Source organism: Lactuca sativa, chromosome 8 (assembly GCF_002870075.4).
Source record: "Lactuca sativa cultivar Salinas chromosome 8, Lsat_Salinas_v11, whole genome shotgun sequence".
NCBI lineage: Eukaryota > Viridiplantae > Streptophyta > Magnoliopsida > Asterales > Asteraceae > Lactuca > Lactuca sativa.
This window is the reverse complement of record NC_056630.2, coordinates 201,504,678-201,517,082: the sequence shown is the minus strand read 5'-3', so window position 1 is coordinate 201,517,082 and position 12,405 is coordinate 201,504,678. Positions and strand designations below refer to the sequence as shown.

At 37.5% G+C, this 12,405-nt stretch overlaps 2 long non-coding RNA genes across 2 annotated transcripts; both read right to left on the bottom strand.

The window, feature by feature from the left end:
* Positions 1-1,798: 1,798 nt before the first annotated feature.
* LOC128127812 (uncharacterized) lies at positions 1,799-3,886 on the bottom strand. The gene is made up of 2 exons (XR_008225557.1): positions 3,689-3,886; positions 1,799-1,964 (listed from the first exon to the last, which is right to left on the bottom strand). It is a non-coding gene; the product is annotated as an uncharacterized LOC128127812 (long non-coding RNA).
* A 5,012-nt stretch (positions 3,887-8,898) lies between these two features.
* LOC128127909 (uncharacterized) lies at positions 8,899-10,986 on the bottom strand. The gene is made up of 2 exons (XR_008225567.1): positions 10,789-10,986; positions 8,899-9,064 (listed from the first exon to the last, which is right to left on the bottom strand). It is a non-coding gene; the product is annotated as an uncharacterized LOC128127909 (long non-coding RNA).
* Between the last annotated feature and the right edge of the window lie 1,419 nt (positions 10,987-12,405).

Here is a 12,405-nt window from a genome sequence, read left to right as displayed (position 1 = left end):
CAAGATCGCGATCGGTATCTCAACATAATTCAGACTCGCGTCCACTTGGATATCCTCCAATGGCACCACTACCGACTCGTCGGCTATACACTTCCTCAGCTGAGACACATGGAAGGTATCATGAATCTGGCTCAACTCCGCAGGTAGCTCCAAACGATAAGCTACCCTGCCCACCCTTTTGATCACTCTAAAGGTCCTAATATAACGGGGCCCCATCTTGCCCCTCTTCCTGAATCGAATCACTCCCTTCCAAGGAGACACTTTTAGGAGCACGAGGTCTCCCACCTGGAACTCAAGCTCGGATCGTCGCCTATCCACATAACTCTTCTGGTGACTCTGAGCCATCAACAACCTCTGTCTAACCTGTTGTATCTACTCTGTCATCTGAAGCACTATCTCAGTGCTGCCCATCACTCGCTGCCGTACCTCTCCCCAACAGATGGGAGTGCGACACCTCCTCCCATACAACAACTCGAAGGGAGGCATACCAATGCTTGAATGGTGAATGTTGTTATAGGAAAACTCAACCATTGGAAAATAAGTGTCCCAAATCCCTCCGAATTCCAACACACATGCCCGAAGCATGTCCTCAAGTGTCTGAATCATCCGCTCACTCTGTCCGACCGTCTGTGGGTGGTAAGCGGTACTAAAATGCAGCCTAGTACCCAACTCCTCATGGAACTTCTTCTAGAACCTGGAAGTGAAACGCACGTCTCAATCTGAAACAATCAAGATCGGTACACCATGCCACGATACCACCTCCGTCACATACACCTCCGCCAGCCTCTCTGCAGAAGAGCTCTCACTGATAGCAAGAAAATGAGTGCTCTTTGTCATCCGGTTGACGATCACCCAAATTGGATCAACACCTCTCGCAGTCCTCGGCAATTTTGTGATAAAATCCATGGAAATATGTTCCCACTTTCAATGGGGAACCTCAAGTGGCTGCAACTTGCCATGTGGACATTGGTGCTCGGCCTTAACCTTGTGACAAGTCAAGCCCCTCTCTACAAACCACGCCACATCCCTTTTCATACAGGGCCACCAATAGTCTCTCTTCAGGTCCAAATACATCTTAGTGGCCCCAGGATCGATCGAAAACCTCGTCCTGTGCATCTCCTCCATTAAAATGCTACGTGCCCCGCCCTCAAATGGCACCCAAATCCGGCCCTGGAAGGTCATAAGCCCTCAGCTATCGGCAATGAACTTAGATACTTTCCCGATCACCCTCTCTCTCTCTTGCGGTTCTCTGGTCTCATGGCCTCTACCTGGGCCTCCCAAATGGTGTCCAACACCGGAGTCATCACTGTCAACCTCAAACAAACATCTCATAATGGGGCACTCTCCGTCCTACGACTCAGGGCATCGGCTACCACATTAGCCTTACCCGGGTGGTACAGGATCTCACACTCATAATCCTTTACCACATCTAGCCATCTCCTCTGGCGCATATTCAGATTGGGCTGATCCATCAAATACTTCAAGCTCTTGTGATCCGCGTATATGGTACACCGGACCCCATACAAATAGTGACGCCAGATCTTGAGGGCGAACACCGTAGCCCCCAACTCCAGATCGTGAATAGGATACCTCGTCTCATGAGGCTTAAGCTGCCTCGATACGTATGCTATCACATGCCCTCTCTGCATCAGCACCGCACCCAATCCCGATACCGACGCGTCACAATATACCAAAAAATCCTCCATTCCCTCCGGAAGGGCTGTCACACCCCAAAACCACGAACGGCGGAAACGTTCTGGGGCGGAGGACGTCATATTCAGTATCATAACAGTTCATAGAAAGGAAAGTACACACCACCATATATATTAAAGTTTCCAAAATGTTTACATAATCGTATTCGTTACTTGTTCAAAAGATAAATACAAAAACATCCTTCAAAAGAAGTAATTAACGTCAGCACGTTAATCCCCAAAAGTTGATTTCCAAATCTGCTTAGCGGTTCCCTAAGAATACAAGTTATTTCAAAGAAAAAGTGTCAACAATTAAGTTGGTGAGTTCATAAGTAGTGTTTTGAGAAAATGTACGCCATTCGAAAGTTCGTGTATGTTTTCCAGAAAACGCACTGTTTCAAATGTAAGGAGTTATGATTTGTTGTGTTTTCCAAGAAAAACCCTTATTTTCTTATAAAAGTATGAAATGCATATGAATGTTCGTGTTATAAGTTGCAACTAATTGTACCGAGAAAATCCCTTATTTTCCTATTAGTTGTTTGGTTTGTATACAGGAAAAACCCTTATTTTCCTGACATAACTGGCAGTCTCTAAGACCGAAAATCGCAAGCAATCGACGTGCTCGAAAGGTGTGGCATAGTTTTATATAATAAAGCTATACGAAGATCGCATTTGTTAGATGAAGAATAGTTTTAATAGCTACTCTTTCATAAAAGCATAATACCATAATAATTGTATATCCGATGAGTTTTATAACCATACTAAACATAATATGCCTGTAGCGACGTTCTTCAGGCGTCGTAGCGTTATGACAACTGTCACCCCAAAAGACGGACTGTAGCTAACAGTCAGGGCGCGGGATCATGACTTCCCGTATAGATCTATACACATTTGACACGTTCTCCGAACGGGAGACTCTGGTTATAGACAGGACTTGTAGCGATACCTTTTATCAAAAAGGCAGTGTTTGAAGATGTACACGTCTCATGGATTCTCAACTAAGTCTGTATTAAAGTAGTAGTTTTGATTGCAAAGTTTATCCTTTTTTCACAATGTTTGACAAAGCATAAATCATAAGTTTTTAGAATGTATAAAACGGTTTAGCAACGAAGAATACTTTGGAATTTCTAAATACTTTGTATAAATCTAGTGCATGCGAAGTATGACAAGAGTTTTCACATAGTAGTAATAAATCACAAGTGATTCATTTGATAAAAACGAGTAAAGTTAAATTTTTGATGTAGAAGACAAGTTTGTAAACAAAACATATATATGTATATGGTTATATATATGTATAAGTTTTAAAGGATGATTTGGCATGTTTCGTAATTGTTGTTCATATTCTTACGTTTTTATTAGAAACTTTGCATGAAATAATCCTTAAGTTTGATACTAATGACCTTTTTGTACTTATTACTTTTGTAAAAATGGTCATTAAACATATTTAAATGATTGTGTTTTAACTTCCTTAATGTATAAACATTACTCAAAAATGTTAGAAGGTGTTAATAAATCTATAAACCACTTTTGACAGTTTTACCCTTTACTGTCCCTGTTTTTAGAAAACTCATAGAAAAATCATCGTAAGTCAAAAACTGAATCCGTCACCTCTGAGAGTTTATAAAATAAGTCTACTTTGCTCCTAATTTTTATTATGATTTTTAGTGGTCTCAAACTAGTGTGAAAATGAACATCTTCACAGACTGGTCCGAAATCACTTCTGAAATGACAGGCAGTTTTATAAAAATCGCCATAAATTGTAGAAAAATCGTATGAACGTGTGCGAGTAGTCATTAGAAAGGTATAAACTTGAACTATTTGCATATTGTACAGTTTTGAAAGATATTAAGTTTAAGATGGTCAAAACAGTCCGTGAACAGGACTCAACTTTTCTGTAGAAAGCTGTCATTTAAATTTGAGTTATGTTTAGTGTTCTAACTTGTATTCCCCCCCTTAAAACTTGAATAAAACATGAAAATGTAGGGGTATGAACTCACCTTATGTGAATACTTGAAGAATGGAAAGTTGAAGATGAACTTTTGGTTGTTGGTTTGATGCTCCAAAACAGCCACTCTTTTGGCTATGTTGCTGTCACGAAAATTTCACAGCAAAAGTGCAAGAAAAAGGGTAGTTTACTCACTGTTTTGAATCAATAATTTTGAGTATCAAAACAAGTAACTTCCAGGGGTATTTGGTGGTAAAAATATCAAGCAAAAGGAAGGTGTAGATGGGTGAAATGGTGGCTGAAACACAAAAGGGACAGCAACCCTTTAGTTCATGGTTTTGATGGCTTTGGAAGGAAGTTCTTGTGCTTGAAAATGAGATGAAGGTTGAGAGTAATTACTTGGAGTATTGGTTGGTCAAATGAGGGTAAAATGAAGAGGAAATTTCGTGGTTATGAAGGAGGAAAGGGTGGAAGAGGATAAGGGGACAAAACCTAGACTAGCTTGTGATGGGATGTGAGTTTAAGTGATGTGATCTTGTCTAGCCACTTGCTTGGGTGGTTGCTTAGAGATAGAGTTAGTTAACTAACTAACTACTAGATATTTAGTTAGTTAGGAGTTCTAGGTAAGGAGAGGGAAGGTCTTAATCTTGAAAATTAGAAGAGGGATTAAGAAGCATTCTTAGTAAAATGTCTTAAGTGATTAAGCACTTATTAGTTAAGTTGGCACTTATCTCCACCAATTCTCTTATCTTAATTGATTTAGAAATCATATTCCTTACATGAAATCACTTTAGGTAATGACCCATAACTAGTTATTCACTAGATAATAATACATATGTATAAATACATACATGTATACTTAGTATAAAATAACAATGTAGTTTTTGTGTATTTGAACTTTAATGTTTATGTTTTATTCTTTTTATTCAAAAACACTTGGATACATTTTAATTATACCTTATAATAATTCATTTTATATTTTAATTTATTTAAATATAAAATTTATTGACCAATGTATAATTTCGTGACATTTAACCGGTTAACCATATCGTTAAACACGTTTTGTCACTTTGGTTCGTATATTTGTCGAATTTAGATCCTACACAACTATTAAGCACACGTTTTACATAGAACCTAACTTAATTATCAACTAGATACATGTTGTTACAAAAATTAAGTTTGTTGCGTTCAAATGATGTTATATGCTAATTTCACAAACCGGTGATGGTTCGTAGCCATACATCATAACGAAATTTATCAATAGCTACTTGTTGTATATTTCACAGTAACTTATTTAAATAAAAGAGGTTAAATTCCTTCAACCATTCTTAATAAAATACTCATATTGCTTAATAATCAAAAGATAGCATCGTACGATCGTTCCTATTTTTTTTTTTTTTGTACCAATTGTTACATTCTCCCCCCGTTAAAAGAATTTCGCCCCGAAATTCAACTTGTAGACGGGATATCACTAAGCAATTGGGGGTGTTTTATTTATTTATTTATTTTTTTTTTTTTTTGATTCGCGCGTTCCCTAGTGAATTCAGGTCCTCGCTTGGCGTTCCAACGGGCCTTCACTATGGGTATGCGGCTTTGTTTCGTCCTTTTGACCTCTTGATCCATGATTTCCACCGGTTCTTCGATGAAGTTTAGACTCCCGTTGATTTCAATTTCATCCAGTGGAATAACAAGAGTCTCATCAGACAAGATCTTCTTCCGATCCTGGGATGCCTTCAATCATTCACGGGTTTGAACAATCTTCTCTGTAGTTTCTCGTATGTTCTGGGGGCTGGTGAAAGTGTTGTTAGGAACTTGCCTATTAGCTATTTTTGTGTCACCTACCTCATCCCATCAAAGAGGTGATCTACACTTGCTTCTGCAGAGAGCTTCGAATGACGTGACCTTGATGTTAATGTAATAGTTGATGTTGTATAAGGATTCGATGAATGGTTCTTCCTCTTTGTCTTTCAGTTTGAGGGTGATAAAAAGGACTTCTTTAACGACTATTAAAAACACGAGGCGAATCGCCTGTCCCTTATCCAAAATGATAGATAGTGGTATACTATGCAGTCTCGCAATTTTCTTTGTATATGCTCCTGTTAGCTTTTCTATTTTTCTTTGTATCCTTGGTCGGTAGAAAGTGTGTGGGTTTGGTTGATTTGTCTACGATCGCTCAAGTGGTAGCATGTCCATCCACTGTCTTGGGTAACTTGTCATGGAGTTCATGGTATGACTCATAACTGATTCATCTATCATCTCTTTGTGTTTATAAGTCGTGTATAATTAAGATTGAAAAGACAGTCGAATCGGTGATTCTATTCTAAGCCCACATCCAAACAAGGAAAAGGATTTAAAGCGGAATTACCAACCCTAAGTCCGTAGAATCTTAATTATATAGGGCTCCAATATATACACTTAGTAATCATAGATTCACTAGTAATGGTCCATAGTCTCTACTTGAGTGGGGTGATTAACTTGGGTGAGATGGCATTTACCCCAACCCTTTTCCGCAATTACTACACTTAGGTTGATTTTTGAACTCGGGTTACCGTATGGATGGTATTCCCAGGAGATCTTCTCGGAATATATCGAGAAGGTTACGGGCTTTTTCAACATCCATGATGTCTTTCTCTTCTTGTTTCTTATCCACAGCACAGGCTAGGACGGCGTGGTGCCTCCTGTGTAGGTACTTCTGAGTCTTGTTGCAAAAGGTGAGTCGGGGGATTGTGTCCGGTTTGTCGTTATAGACAACGAGGGTTCTATTACTGGATGGGTTTAGGCGAATGGACTTTTCGTAATATATGATATCGGTATGGTGAGGAAACTAACTAATACGTTGTTAAAATGAAAATGTCGTAAATTTTTATTGTGACCGGTTTTAGGATGATTTGAATGAATTGGTTGATTTAGTGTTAGAGTGCACCCTATGTACACGTCTCTAGTGCTTTTGATTATTCCAATTCTACTGTAAATATTTCGTTTAAGTTTTTGAGGTTTTTGGTTGAGAAATTGATTAAATCTACGACTCACAATACTCCTCTCCGCGTTGCTATTATATAGTATCCATGCATATGTGCTATCGGGAATGAACGTACCGGAATCTCAGCGGGGTCTATTACTGCTTTCCCACGCTCTGTTGCTAAAACACTTCCGATGCTCTTGACATCTTTGTTTTTAGTCTCCGGGAACTCCTTTATGAAATGCCCTACTTCTCCACATCTGTAGCAAGTCCGACTCATCCCAGCTTTTGTGTTCTGGTTGGTCTGTTGAGCCGGCACCCTACAGAACTTTGTGGTATGCCCCTTTTTCATTATAGTTCTTGCAATGCATTTCCCTGCACTTTCCTTTGTGATGAAAGCTACACTTGGTGCATTTTGGCAGGTTTCCAACATATGGTCTTGTTGGCACTGAGGTAGTAGGGATGGTGGTGGTATGGAATGTCACTGTTTGTTGTACAAGTTGAGGTATCGTGGATTGGTGAATAATAAAATCCAACCACTGAAAGAGACTTGGAAATGTCTCCGTATCTAACTTGCTATGGTCCAATGACTTAACTAAAGCAGGTTTCAGATAGACTCCAATGAGAGTATGATAAGAGTACTTGAATGATGGAAATGACACAAAAGTTAGCCGGCGGTCAATATCTTGGATATTTACGGCGTAAAGGTTAGGAAAATGGCCTTGTAAAGGTCTTACATCATATACACAGGAGATAGTTCCTGACAGTATAAAGACCTAACTAAAGTACTTACGATACAAGATAATTTCATAGAAAGTGCCATATCAGGCATAGACAGAAGAATACGATTCCTCTTTTTGTAAGGGATATAAAGTAAAGCGTCTACTACTGGTGACGGTAATTCCTCTGGTGAATTCTTAGTTCAACCAATTGACGTTCCATGTCAAGTAGGTGTCTCTATTACACCCTCTGGCGTACTTGGAGCTCTATGACTTTGGCTCGGGTTTTCAGCTAGTGTTTGCAACAGGTTCTCATGGTTTCTTTCTGATCTCTTGTGAGCATCTTCTAGATGAGTGGTGTGGAGGGTATTCATTCTTGCATCGGTGACAACTTCGGCAATCTGATGTTGGGCTGTCATGCCTTGAATCTCATTTTGGGCCACTCTGCGGACCATGATTGGCAAGATTCTACCTGCTGAGCCCCCATTGCTCAGGTCGTAAAAGTTTCGGTCGCCAATAAATGGCATGGGCTGATCTTGTTCTTGGCTTCATGTTTCCAAGCATTCCACCGAATCAGGCGTCGGGCCATGAAGAGCTGGACGAGGGTTAGGAATTGGAAAGGGAGTTGCTCGAGGTAGGTTCTCAACCTCTAGTTCGGAATTAGCATCGGCTGAAAGGTTTTCATCATGATGATCATCCAAAGGGATAGGATGATCATTCTCTGGTTCTTCTCCAAACTAACCAGCTATGACTTCATTCGGAAGATACTGGTTGTCAAGGGGATGGAGCCCAACTATGATTTCTATGCGAGAATTTAGGGTAAGTGGATAATTATTAGACGAACTATCTAGATAATTATTTAGAAAACCCTCATTAGTTACATCACTATTTGTGAAGTGCATACCAGCTATGTGTAATCTAAACAGGATAGACCTTCGAATAAGTGACCTTATTTCCAAATTCACACAGAATAGGGGTAAGGCAATATTATCGCTGATTCTAAGTCTATAACATCCTAATTACATGTAGCCTTAGTGTATCCACTTAGCAACTATCAACTTAGTAATGAGGATCCCGTTTTAATTCTCAAGTATAAAGTACTTATAGTAACACCAAATACTCCTATAGTATTTTAATTTTAATGTTATGTTCTATTGTTCTCATTGTGGTAGGGTTGGTAAGATTTTAGCATTGTTGCGACTACACATTTAAACTTAGGCACATGCTAGTCAACCCTCGGATAATATAGGCGATCAGGCTATATCTTCCCAGTTTTGACCATATGTCTCTAATCCCACTTGTGTTGCCCAACAATCGTAATTCTTTTGTACTGTCCTAGTGACACTGATTTTAGTATGAATGCAGCACGTATACTTACTTAAATATTTTATTATTTAAAGTATAAACTCTAAATCAGAGTATTTTTAATCCCATTGTATTTATAGTTAGTATATCTTTTATGGGTTGATATACTCAATTCACTATAAACAATGCTCTGATACCAATCTGTCACACCCCAAAACCATGAACGGCGGAAACGTTCTGGGGCGGAGGACGTCATATTCAGTATCATAACAGTTCATAGAAAGGAAAGTACACACCACCATATATATTAAAGTTTCCAAAATGTTTACATAATCGTATTCGTTACTTGTTCAAAAGATAAATACAAAAACATCCTTCAAAAGAAGTAATTAACGTCAGCACGTTAATCCCCAAAAGTTGATTTCCAAATCTGCTTAGCGGTTCCCTGAGAATACAAGTTATTTCAAAGAAAAAGTGTCAACAATTAAGTTGGTGAGTTCATAAGTAGTGTTTTGAGAAAATGTACGCCATTCGAAAGTTCGTGTATGTTTTCCAGAAAACACACTGTTTCAAATGTAAGGAGTTATGATTTGTTGTGTTTTCCAAGAAAAACCCTTATTTTCTTATAAAAGTATGAAATGCATATGAATGTTCGTGTTATAAGTTGCAACTAATTGTACCGAGAAAATCCCTTATTTTCCTATTAGTTGTTTGGTTTGTATACAGGAAAAACCCTTATTTTCCTGACATAACTGGCAGTCTCTAAGACCGAAAATCGCAAGCAATCGACGTGCTCGAAAGGTGTGGCATAGTTTTATATAATAAAGCTATACGAAGATCGCATTTGTTAGATGAAGAATAGTTTTAATAGCTACTCTTTCATAAAAGCATAATACCATAATAATTGTATATCCGATGAGTTTTATAACCATACTAAACATAATATGCCTGTAGCGACGTTCTTCAGGCGTCGTAGCGTTATGACAACTGTCACCCCAAAAGACGGACTGTAGCTAACAGTCAGGGCGCGGGATCATGACTTCCCGTATAGATCTATACACATTTGACACGTTCTCCGAACGGGAGACTCTGGTTATAGACAGGACTTGTAGCGATACCTTTTATCAAAAAGGCAGTGTTTGAAGATGTACACGTCTCATGGATTCTCAACTAAGTCTGTATTAAAGTAGTAGTTTTGATTGCAAAGTTTATCCTTTTTTCACAATGTTTGACAAAGCATAAATCATAAGTTTTTAGAATGTATAAAACGGTTTAGCAACGAAGAATACTTTGGAATTTCTAAATACTTTGTATAAATCTAGTGCATGCGAAGTATGACAAGAGTTTTCACATAGTAGTAATAAATCACAAGTGATTCATTTGATAAAAACGAGTAAAGTTAAATTTTTGATGTAGAAGACAAGTTTGTAAACAAAACATATATATGTATATGGTTATATATATGTATAAGTTTTAAAGGATGATTTGGCATGTTTCGTAATTGTTGTTCATATTCTTACGTTTTTATTAGAAACTTTGCATGAAATAATCCTTAAGTTTGATACTAATGACCTTTTTGTACTTATTACTTTTGTAAAAATGGTCATTAAACATATTTAAATGATTGTGTTTTAACTTCCTTAATGTATAAACATTACTCAAAAATGTTAGAAGGTGTTAATAAATCTATAAACCACTTTTGACAGTTTTACCCTTTACTGTCCCTGTTTTTAGAAAACTCATAGAAAAATCATCGTAAGTCAAAAACTGAATCCGTCACCTCTGAGAGTTTATAAAATAAGTCTACTTTGCTCCTAATTTTTATTATGATTTTTAGTGGTCTCAAACTAGTGTGAAAATGAACATCTTCACAGACTGGTCCGAAATCACTTCTGAAATGACAGGCAGTTTTATAAAAATCGCCATAAATTGTAGAAAAATCGTATGAACGTGTGCGAGTAGTCATTAGAAAGGTATAAACTTGAACTATTTGCATATTGTACAGTTTTGAAAGATATTAAGTTTAAGATGGTCAAAACAGTCCGTGAACAGGACTCAACTTTTCTGTAGAAAGCTGTCATTTAAATTTGAGTTATGTTTAGTGTTCTAACTTGTATTCCCCCCCTTAAAACTTGAATAAAACATGAAAATGTAGGGGTATGAACTCACCTTATGTGAATACTTGAAGAATGGAAAGTTGAAGATGAACTTTTGGTTGTTGGTTTGATGCTCCAAAACAGCCACTCTTTTGGCTATGTTGCTGTCACGAAAATTTCACAGCAAAAGTGCAAGAAAAAGGGTAGTTTACTCACTGTTTTGAATCAATAATTTTGAGTATCAAAACAAGTAACTTCCAGGGGTATTTGGTGGTAAAAATATCAAGCAAAAGGAAGGTGTAGATGGGTGAAATGGTGGCTGAAACACAAAAGGGACAGCAACCCTTTAGTTCATGGTTTTGATGGCTTTGGAAGGAAGTTCTTGTGCTTGAAAATGAGATGAAGGTTGAGAGTAATTACTTGGAGTATTGGTTGGTCAAATGAGGGTAAAATGAAGAGGAAATTTCGTGGTTATGAAGGAGGAAAGGGTGGAAGAGGATAAGGGGACAAAACCTAGACTAGCTTGTGATGGGATGTGAGTTTAAGTGATGTGATCTTGTCTAGCCACTTGCTTGGGTGGTTGCTTAGAGATAGAGTTAGTTAACTAACTAACTACTAGATATTTAGTTAGTTAGGAGTTCTAGGTAAGGAGAGGGAAGGTCTTAATCTTGAAAATTAGAAGAGGGATTAAGAAGCATTCTTAGTAAAATGTCTTAAGTGATTAAGCACTTATTAGTTAAGTTGGCACTTATCTCCACCAATTCTCTTATCTTAATTGATTTAGAAATCATATTCCTTACATGAAATCACTTTAGGTAATGACCCATAACTAGTTATTCACTAGATAATAATACATATGTATAAATACATACATGTATACTTAGTATAAAATAACAATGTAGTTTTTGTGTATTTGAACTTTAATGTTTATGTTTTATTCTTTTTATTCAAAAACACTTGGATACATTTTAATTATACCTTATAATAATTCATTTTATATTTTAATTTATTTAAATATAAAATTTATTGACCAATGTATAATTTCGTGACATTTAACCGGTTAACCATATCGTTAAACACGTTTTGTCACTTTGGTTCGTATATTTGTCGAATTTAGATCCTACACAACTATTAAGCACACGTTTTACATAGAACCTAACTTAATTATCAACTAGATACATGTTGTTACAAAAATTAAGTTTGTTGCGTTCAAATGATGTTATATGCTAATTTCACAAACCGGTGATGGTTCGTAGCCATACATCATAACGAAATTTATCAATAGCTACTTGTTTTATATTTCACAGTAACTTATTTAAATAAAAGAGGTTAAATTCCTTCAACCATTCTTAATAAAATACTCATATTGCTTAATAATCAAAAGATAGCATCGTACGATCGTTCCTATTTTTTTTTTTTTACCAATTGTTACAAGGGCTAACACTAGGACTTCGCACAATCTTTGGCGAAGTGTCTCGAATGAGGCCTACTGCTTCGGCCCCAACTGAAAGCCACACCCTTCCGAGTCAGACGGGTGAGACGAACAGCAATCCTGGAGAAATCCTTGATAAATCTCCGATAATAACCGGCCAACCCCAGAAAACTCCTGATCTCTGAAGGGGATCTCGGCACCTCCCAACTCACCGCCTTAATCTTGGTCGGATCGACCAATATCCCATTCTAGTTGACG